Source organism: Lathyrus oleraceus, chromosome 7, assembly GCF_024323335.1.
Source record: "Lathyrus oleraceus cultivar Zhongwan6 chromosome 7, CAAS_Psat_ZW6_1.0, whole genome shotgun sequence".
In the NCBI taxonomy this organism is placed as follows: domain Eukaryota; kingdom Viridiplantae; phylum Streptophyta; class Magnoliopsida; order Fabales; family Fabaceae; genus Lathyrus; species Lathyrus oleraceus.
Window position 1 is genome coordinate 215,985,759 of NC_066585.1, and position 10,850 is coordinate 215,996,608.

A 10,850-nucleotide genomic window follows, 5' to 3' on the forward strand; every position below is an offset into this window, starting at 1 on the left:
CATCTTTGGTTAACTTCAGATGGGTAGGAGCAGGAGTCCTCTTGTGCCTAGCATTATCCATACCAAACTTCTTAACTATGTTTTTGGCATACTTGCTTTGGGAGAGAAACATAGAGTCCTCCATTTGGTTGACTTGCATTCCAAGAAAGTAGGTTAGTTCCCCAACCAGACTCATTTCAAACTCAGATTGCATTTGTTGAACAAAATGTGTTACCATTTGTTCTGACATACCACCAAAGACTATATCATCCACATAGATTTGAGCAATCATGATTTTGCCGTCTTCATCCTTCACAAACAAGGTTTTATCTATTCCACCTTTTCTGTATCCATTTGAGGTCAGAAATTCGGTCAACCTTTCATACCATGCTCTAGGTGCTTGCTTCAACCCATACAAGGCTTTCCTCAACTTGTATACATGCTTAGGTTGGTTAGGATCACAGAACCCTTTAGGTTGTTCCACATAGACTTCTTCATTCAAGTAGCCATTCAAGAATGCACTCTTCACATCCATTTGGAACAGTTTAAACTTCAGAATGCATGATATACCTAACAGCAATCTGATGGACTCAAGCCTAGCCACAGGAGCAAACGTCTCATCAAAATCAACCCCTTCAACTTGAGTGTATCCTTGAGCTACTAGTCTTGCTTTATTCCTAGTAATTACTCCTTTCTCATCAGACTTGTTTTTGTAGATCCACTTGGTGCCAATGATGTTGGTCCCTTCAGGTCTGGGAACTAGCTCCCATACTTCATTCCTTTTGAACTGCTCAAGTTCCTCTTGCATGGCATTGATCCAGTATTCGTCAGTCAGGGCTTCTTTCACATTCTTGGGTTCAACCTTGGAAACAAAACAGGAATTTGAGCTTATTCCCCTTGACCTGGTAGTCACACCACTATTGGGATCCCCTATGATAAGATCCTTAGGGTGATCTTTCTGAATTCTGATAGATGGCATTTTGGTGGTTGCATCTACTTCACATTCAGGAGGAGGTTCATGTACTTCTTCAGACTTGACTGGAATGTCTGTTGAACTGTCAGGGAATGTTGCGTCATCCTCTATGACATCGATTCCTTCCTCTTTATCATCCACCATAACATTTATGGATTCCATCAGGACATTGGTCCTGTAGTTGAACACTCTGTACGCCCTGCTGTTAGTGGAGTATCCTAGAAATATACCTTCATCACTTTTGGGATCCAGTTTCCTTCTCTGTTCACGATCTGTGAGAATGTAGCATTTACTTCCAAAGATATGAAAGTACTTCACAGTGGGCTTTCTGCCTTTCCATATTTCATACAGAGTGGAGGAGATTCCTTTTCTCAAGGTGACTCTGTTGTGAACATAGCACGCGGTATTCATAGCTTCATCCCAAAAGTGCATAGGGAGCTTCTTTGCATGAATCATAGCTATGGCAGATTCTTGGATAGTTCTATTTTTCCTTTCAACTATCCCATTCTGCTGGGGAGTTATAGGGGAAGAGAATTCATGACTTATTCCTTCAGACGAGCAAAACTCATCAAACTTGGAATTCTTGAATTCCGTACCATGATCACTCCTAATTCGGATAACACAGTTGTCCTTTTCCCTTCGGAGTCTGATGCACAGGTCTTTGAAGACATCAAATGTATCTGACTTCTCTCTGATGAAACTTATCCACGTGTATCTGGAATGGTCATCCACCACCACGTAGGCATATCTCTTTCCCCCCAGACTTTCAACCTGCATAGGTCCCATTAAGTCCATGTGCAGCAGTTCCAGAACTCTGGAAGTAGTAGGATGTCCCAGCTTTGGATGTGACATCTTGGTTTGCTTGCCCACCTGGTATTCTCCACAGACTCTTCCTTCATCAATGAGCAGCTTTGGAATTCCTCTGACTGCTTCCTTGGATATGATCTTCTTCATTCCCCGTAAGTGGAGATGTCCAAGGCGTCTATGCCACAGCTTCACCTCCTGTTCTTCCTTGACTGAAGAGCATATTGTGGATAAGTTTGAGACTTTAGGTTCCCACAAATAGCAGTTATCTTTGGACCTAGATCCTCTCATAACTTCATGATTGTCACCATTCGTCACAACATAGCTCCTTAGTAAACTGAACATAGAACCCTTGATCACACAGTTGGCTTATGCTGATGAGGTTTGCAGTTAGTCCTCTTACTAACAACACATTATTCAGTTTTGGAACTCCAAAGCAGTCCAGCTTACCCACACCTTTTATTTTTCCTTTAGCACCATCACCAAAGGTCACATAGCTGGTAGTGTGAGGTTGGATATCTGCCAATAGATTTTCCATACCAGTCATATGTCTTGAGCATCCACTGTCAAAGTACCAGTCTTCTTTGGTAGAAGCTCTTAGAGCTGTGTGGGCTAACCTAGCATACCATTGTCGCTTCTTGTTGGAGACATGGTGCCTAAATGTCTTATGCTTAGGTCTGACATGAGGGACTTGGTTCGGGTAACCATGAAGCCTGTAGCAGAAGGCTTTTATATGCCCAAGCCTACCACAGTGGTGACATTTCCATTTCTGGAATTTCCTCTTCTGATGATTAGTCATCCTGGTTGCCCGATGTTGAGACATTGGATGTGACTTCCCTTTGAATTTCTGAACTTTAGCCTTTGGGCGTTTGCGTTCAGTTGAGGATCTTTTCCCAAAGCCTAAACCAGATGTGGTTCCAGACTTCTGTCCTACCTTTAGGATCTCTTCCAAGGTGTCAGTTCCTTTATTCATCATTCTGATGGATTTAGTCATCTGATTCAGCTTGGAGGTTAGCAGGGTTATCTCACCATTTAGATCCTCTATGGCCGTCAGATGCTTCAGTTTCTCATCTTCCAGCTCCTTGATGAGTTTCTTCTGCTTTTCCCCTTGTACACGTACTTCTGTACTGGTGACACACAGCTTCTTATAAGCTGCAGCAAGTTCATCAAAGGTCAGTTCATCTGCACTTGAGTCATCATCAGTGGCACAAACACTGGTTAGTGCAGTGACATGTTTAGCAGATTCTCCTTCAGATTCACTTTCAGAATCTCCTTCAGACCATGTGATAGCTAGCCCCTTATTTTGCATTTTGAGGTAAGTAGGGCATTCAGCTCTGACGTGTCCATACCCTTCACAACCATGACACTAGATTCCCTTGCCGTGGTTGAACTTCTCTTCAGAAGTTGATCTTTTCTTAATGTCAGACGGGATGTTCTTGACATTAGGTCTACCTCTTTGATCAATCTTCTTCACGAACTTGTTGAACTGTCTCCCAAGCACAGCTAAGGCTTCTGATATGCTTTCATCACCTCCAGCGTATCCTGCTTCTGACTCCTCTTCAGCATTAGATACAAAAGCTACACTTTTGTTCTTCTTTTCAGCATTCTCACCCAAGCCCATTTCAAAGGTTTGGAGAGAGCCAATTAGTTCATCCACCTTCATATTGCAGATGTCCTGCGCCTCCTCTATGGCTGTGACCTTCATAGCAAATCTCTTAGGCAAGGACCTGAGAATCTTTCTTACAAGTTTCTCTTCAGCCATTTTCTCACCTAGTCCACCAGAGGTGTTTGCAATTTCAAGAATATTCATGTGAAAGTCATGAATAGTCTCATCCTCAGATTTTCAAACTTGGTGGTCAGCATCTGAAGTTTGGACATCTTCACCTTGGAAGTACCTTCATGAGTTACCTTGAGGGTATCCCAAACTTCCTTAGCTAGTTCACAATGGTGCACCATTCTGAAGATGTTCTTACTGATTCCATTGAATAATGCATTCAAGGCCTTGGAATTTCCAAGAGCTAATGCCTCTTGCTCCTTGTCCCACTCTTCTTCAGAAATCTGCACACTGACTCCATCTTCACCTGTCTTTGTTGGATGTTCCCATCCTTTGTTGGCAGCTCTCCAAACTTTACTATCTAGAGACCTTAAGAAGGCTATCATACGAGGCTTCCAGTCATCATAGTTAGAGCCATCCAACATGGGTGGTCTATTTGAGTGTCCTATATCCTTGTCCATGGTACTAGAAAGTAACTTCCCTAGATCTCACCCAAATATTAACAGGCAGGGTGCCTGCTCTGATGCCAATTGAAATTCTAGTTATCAGACTTTAGATGTCACACGGGTTGTTATGACATCAAATTCTGCACAGACAAGAATTATGCAGAACTTAAAAGTAAGTGCAGTAAATAACTCAAGTGATTGTTTACCCAGTTCAGTCCAACATGACCTACATCTGGGGGCTACCAAGCCAGGGAGGAAATCCACTATCAGTAGTATTAATTCAAAGCTAAACTCACCCGTTTACAACTTGTCACTTAATCCCTACCCAATGCAATTTCAATCTTACTCTAAGATCAGAGTTCCTACTCACTCCCCCTCAATCACCTCAGTGATTACTACCTTTAATCAATATTAAAGACAACTTTGAAGTCACACTTCAAACAACTCTTGATTATGCTTAACAGCTTTAATCAAGATACACAGCACTCACGATTAAAAGCTTTGAGCGACACAACACTTACAACTCAATGAACACCCTATGCCAAAGCAATCATCAACGTGATAAAGGCTTGGCTTACAAGATATGTCTAATACAAGACTCACAAAAATACAGCAGTGAAGTATGATGGACACACTAAATCTTCACGCCTAAAAATCCCCAAAACTGAATGAAGGAACGACTTCCTTTTATATTGCAGTACTTGGGCCTTTGCACTTGTATTCTCCTAAATTTAAGGTCACGCGAGTTCCCCTAAATTCCACATCTAGGTTATTAACAAATAGGCTATTTGTTAGGTTTATTAAATGTAGCTTGGTTGTTAATTTCCTGGATTTTCTCTCAGCTGTTGAATCCCTGAAGAATAGCCTGAGAAAAAGCTGAAACGGAAAACTGAACAACCTACAATATAGCATATGCTGTCAGGAATGAATGTCACGACATTCAGCTTGACATCAAGGATCATATGCTAAGTCTGTTTTTCCAGAAAACAGACTGTACAATTTTGCTGACCTGTATATGACCAAAATGACCATACTACAGTAACAACTTACATTAATAAATGTCAAAGTATCCAATTTGACATTTACACATTTGGCCTTAAGTCAGTTCTGTTATCCTCTTGAAGAACAGACTAAGAAACATACTGAAGTGTAGCAGAACACCACTCCGTCTATTATTCAGTATATGTTGTCCATGATGAATGTCATAACATCCAGTTTGACATTCATATAGTAGGCCTTATGCCAGGTCTGGTATTTCCTTGATAACCAGACTGCAAATGAATACTGAGCTCTAACAGAACACCAACTGTTCTATTCCTCAGTATCTGCTGATAGGGATGAATGTCACCACATCCAATTTGACATTCAATAAATCCTGTATTAGCTAATCCTGCAGTAAGTTACTCAGGTATGTCATGACATTAGTCAAGACATCAGAGTACAGTTAGACACTCTAACCTCCAATGCAGTCACACATACACACCATGTCATGGCATCAGTCAAGACATTAGAATCCAGCTAGTGTTTTACCATATAATGCAACCAATTAAACACCTACACATCCTTTGTTCTCCTTGAAGGCGAGCGTCTGAGGCAAGTGCGAAATAAACCACTTGTACAATAGAGGCAAACAACACACAATGGTACCACCGCCCTTTGCATTCCTCATATGCAAAGAGAAATAAGTGTCACCCAACAGAGTAGGAACGGGATTAAGAGTAGAGAAAATCCTAATGGCATTCACATCCACAAACTTGTCGATGTTGGGGAATAACACTAGCCCATAGATGAGAAGTACAAATATGGCCTCAAAGGCGTCCTCACTCATGGCCTTCCCAAACATAATAGCTTGATCAATAAGGAAATCAGACGGGAGACCTTGAATTCCACCTTTGGTAGTCATATGAGCACCAATAATGGATTCATCTATACGCAACAGATCAGCAATCTCTTGAGAAGAAGGAACTCTCTCCAAGCCACTGAACGACAACTGGTCTAGGATAGGTATGCCCACAAGATAGGCATACTCCTCAAGCGTGGGCAAAAGCTGGAAATTCGGAAAAGTGAAGCAACGGTACAAGGGATCATAGAACTGCACCAACACACTCATTAGACCTTCATCCACTTGAGTAGCCAGAATAGACAGAAGCTTCCCATGACGAGCCTTGAATTCCAAGGGATCTAATATATAGGATGTCAAACTCCTTAACTCTTTCAAGTCGGGTTGTCTGAAACTGTACTTCTTCGTATTCCTTCTTTGCTTATCCATGTCTGAAAATTTGCAAATAGACCTCTTAAGTTCCTTGAAAGTTTTCTCATTTTTGATGATATGGATGTGTATGAATGCATGAATGCATGGATGCGACAATCACACTCAAGGATCAAGCAAATCACACTGTAGCGGTGTATTCGTTACCATTGGAGATATTGATTAAATCCAAGGTAAATCATACAAAGTCGAGTCGCCACCGCACTTCTATTTATCCAAAGGAATGGTTAGAAAGCGAACAAAAACCTAAAAAGTTTTACAAACAAAACTAGTAAAAGAAACAGAGATCTGGGTAAGGGGGTTGGTTATGCAATGGGAAGGTGTTAGGCACCCAATGCATCCTAGGTACTCCTAGGGAGCCCTTTTCACACATTGTTGCAAAGGTTATTGTTTATGAAATTATTTTTGTGCAAACATGATTGAAGAGATGAGAAAAGAATATACAAGTTTATTTACATTTTGTGTTTGGATGGATAAACCCATTGCCTACGTACCCTCTTATGAAAAGATTAGGATCAAAACCTCGTAGTTTGGGTAAAAGATTTCAAAACAAATGAGTGGATTGATTGGTCCAAAAGCCTTAAGGTCTTTTGTTATCAAAGGGAGAAAACTCAACCTGAAAAACCACAAGTCCACCATGTGAGGATAGCTTCAACATGCTAGTGAGGGGTTAACCCTATAATAAGCATGGAAGGCTCATTGTCCATCACTAAGGACAAAGGTGAGTATTATATCTACCACAAAGATACTCAAACCTAATAGCTAAAGGTTATGAAAAAAATTTGATTAAGAAGTGGACATATGGAACCACAAAAGAACACATTTGAGTGGGTTACATTAACCAATTAGAAGTATATACAAAAATGGTCAAAGTTGACTTAAAGATTCAATTCAAAATGAGTATTATGAAAAGAAAGTTTGAAAATCAAAAGCCTAAGGCTTAGGTTTCTAATGTTGAAAACAAGTCAAATGTTTGCACAAAAGTTTTTGGTTTAGGGTGGAAAGAAGGAGAAAGTTAACAAAAAGGTGAGGGTTAAGGGATAAAACCACATTAGGAGTTCCTTTCTCGAGATCATAGAGATGATCCAATTAAGTTCCTTTGGAATAAGCAAGCAACAAAGCAAAAGCAAGTCTCATAAGAGAACCACAAATAAAAGGAAACAGAATGCCAATATATGGACTTACATCCAACTCCAACCACAAAAAGGAAACAGAATGCCAATATATGGACTTACATCCAACTCCTAACAACAAAAAGGAAACAGAATGTCAATATATGGACTTACATCCGACTCCAAACATAAATAGGAAACAGAATGCCAATAAATGGACTTAGATCCGACTCCTAACAACAAACAAGCATTAAAAGCAAACACATCAAAAGCCATCAAGCAAACAATGCATCACACACTATATACATACAAGAGGCTCAAACAAATGGGTGGGCTTTAGTCAAGAGGGTTCATATAAACCTCGACAAACAAGCCAAACTGTACAAGTGTAGTTTGTAGCTCTTAACCACTAACATTGAGAGTTAGGGTGAAGCTGATCAAAATGGAAATGAGGATGAGACCTCATGCTCTTAACCCTTGCCTGGGTGAGCTTATGATAAAGAAAGTGTGGGGATCCAGAAAGAGGGATCCTATTCCACTTGACTGACACTATACAAAGATCTTGGGTATTTGTTCAGAAGCATCAGCACGTAGTGCGAGCATAATGAACGACTCACTGAATAACGGGGGATTGATTGCTAATCCCTTTTATCCGTCAATTGCCTCTTCACTTAGGAGGACTTAACAAGTAACACATGCCTCACTTGGAGGTCTTTGGCACAATCTGTAAACATTCACAAACAGAGCCTCTTAAGGAGGACTTCCAGCCAAATGCCTACCAAAAAGGTGACAGGACTTCCAGACTACATGAAGTAAGAGAATAGCTACCTAAGTGGTGTATCAACCATAATCCAAAGCTCAAGCAAGAGCTAAAAGCAAGCAACTAAGGTACCTGTACAAAGGCTAAACAGTTAGTATCTCAGACAACCAATCAAAAAACAAACAGTGAAACCATTCAACTGTTACACAATTCAATGAGCAATGGTCAAGCAGTCAAATGAAGCAATGAGCTCAACACATCAACTTAAATCCCTACAAAACACAAAGAAGTCAGAACACAATCCAATTTGCATCTCAAAAGGTGAGCAACTCAACCATTAATGCTAAGTGTCCAAACCTGAAACACAAGTCAAGGTTAGTTCATGTACAAAATACTAGTACAAAGACTAGGTTCAAAACCAAACCAAATAATCAAAATAGAAGTCAATCTTTTGCATAATGCACATTCAAACATTCAATAAAATGTCCTCAAAAGGACCAACATCAATTCAAGAGGCAAGTAGCTCATATGATCAATGTAAAATAAAGGCAAACAAATGTGCACAAAATGGACATCCAAATTAGAAAATCCAAATCAAAACAGAAATGTATGCAATAGCTATGAAATTTTTTATGCAAGTTTCTCATGTTATGAACAATCATCATGCAAAAAATCAAATCCAGAAAAGTTCAAATGATAGGTGAACAAAAATGCACAAATGCTATGCCAAAAATGTGACACAAATTGTCACACTACATTTCCATGTGTCAAAAACAGTGATAGCATATGAGAAAAATTCCAAATTAATTCCAAAAATTTCTATCATGAGTGAAGATCAAGCATACAAAAATTCAGATCAATTGGATCAACAATGAGCATTTCATAAAGCATTGAACTCAACATACCAAAATAGCACAAGGTTCAATCAAAAATTCCAAAATAAAAATCCAGAAACAAACAAATCATGAAATTAATCTTATAAAAAACTAGACATCAAAACAAAATCATGGAAAAAATTGGAGTCAATTTGGAGCATTTTCCTATTTTTTATGATTTTTTTAAAGTGAGCAAATAAAATGAAATATGCAAAATAAATGGAGGGAAAGCAATTATTTGAATTAAATCCAGAATTAATCTGAGCCATCAGATGAGGCGCGAAAAACTGATCAAACGCTCCATATTTGAAACTCAAAACGCACAACATTACTAAACACAGTCAGCGTGCCACTCAAGCAAGTCAAACACACGCAAGCATGGTCAAAAGCAAGGCAACCAATGAAACACACACGGAGGCGCACACATCAGCATCCAGTAATCATCAATGAAACGATGCGTTTCATTTATTACATGGCATACCACATCAGCATTCAATGGTACACGCAGATCAGTCAAACAAATCCTAGCCAATGGAAAGGACACGAAGCGCCACATGGAAGCAGCACACGTAGACAGGCAAACCCTAAATGAACCAGACGCCGGAGCTGTAGCTCCGGTCGTCTTCTCCGGCCAACTCCGGCGGAGATTCAACAAATTTTTTCCAGAAATGAACGAAACCGGTACCATTCAAAAGATCTTGCAACATAGAATCCAAATATCATGTTCATTCTACCTAAATCATCATGGATTGCACGGATCGAGCAAAAACATTTTCAACATCAAAACTTACATCTTATCATACATGCTCATTTCTAAGCCAAATTGAAATCTAATCATATCAGCATGCTCAGCACAACAGGATCTATCATTTGTAGATGTTTAATTGGCTGCATTATATGGTAAAACACTAGCTGGATTCTAATGTCTTGACTGATGTCATGACATGGTGTGTATGTGTGACTACATTGTAGGTTAGAATATCTAACTGTACTCTGATTTCTTGACTGATGTCATGACACACTTGAGTAGTTACTGCAGGATTAGCTAATATAGGATTTATTGAATGTCAAACTGGATGTTGTGACATTCATCCCTGTCAGCAAATACTAAGGAATAGAACAGCTGGTGTTCTGTTAGAACTTAGTATTTATTTCCAGTCTGGTTATCAAGGAAATACCAGACCTGGCATAAGGCCTACTGACTGAATGTCAAACTGGATGTTATGACATTCATCATTGACAGCATATACTGAACAATAGACAGAGTGGTGTTCTGCTACACTTCAGTATGTTTCTTAGTCTGTTCTTCAAGAGGATAACAGAACTAACTTAAGGCCAAATGTGTAAATGTCAAATTGGATACTTTGACATCTATTAATGTAAGCTGTTACTGTAGTATGGTCATTTTGGTCATATACAGGTCAGCAAAATTGTACAGTCTGTTTTCTGGAAAAACAGACTCAGCATATGATCCTTGATGTCAAGCTGAATGTCGTGACATTCATTCCTGATAGCATATGCTAAATTGTAGGTTGTTCAGTTTTCTGTTTCAGCTTTTTCTCAGGCTATTCTTCAGGGATTCAACAGCTTAGAGAAAATCCAGGAAATCAACAACCATGCTACATTTAATGAACCTAACAAATAGCCTATTTGTTAGTAACCTAGATGTTGAATTTTTGGGAACTCGCGTGACCTTAAATTCAGGAGAATACAAGTGCAAAAGCCCAGGTACTGCAATATAAAAGGAAGTCGTTCCTTCATTCAGTTTTGGGGATTTTGAGGCGTGAAGATTTAGTGTGTCCATCATACTTCACTGCTGTATTTTTGTGAGTCTTGTATTAGACATATCTTGTAAGCC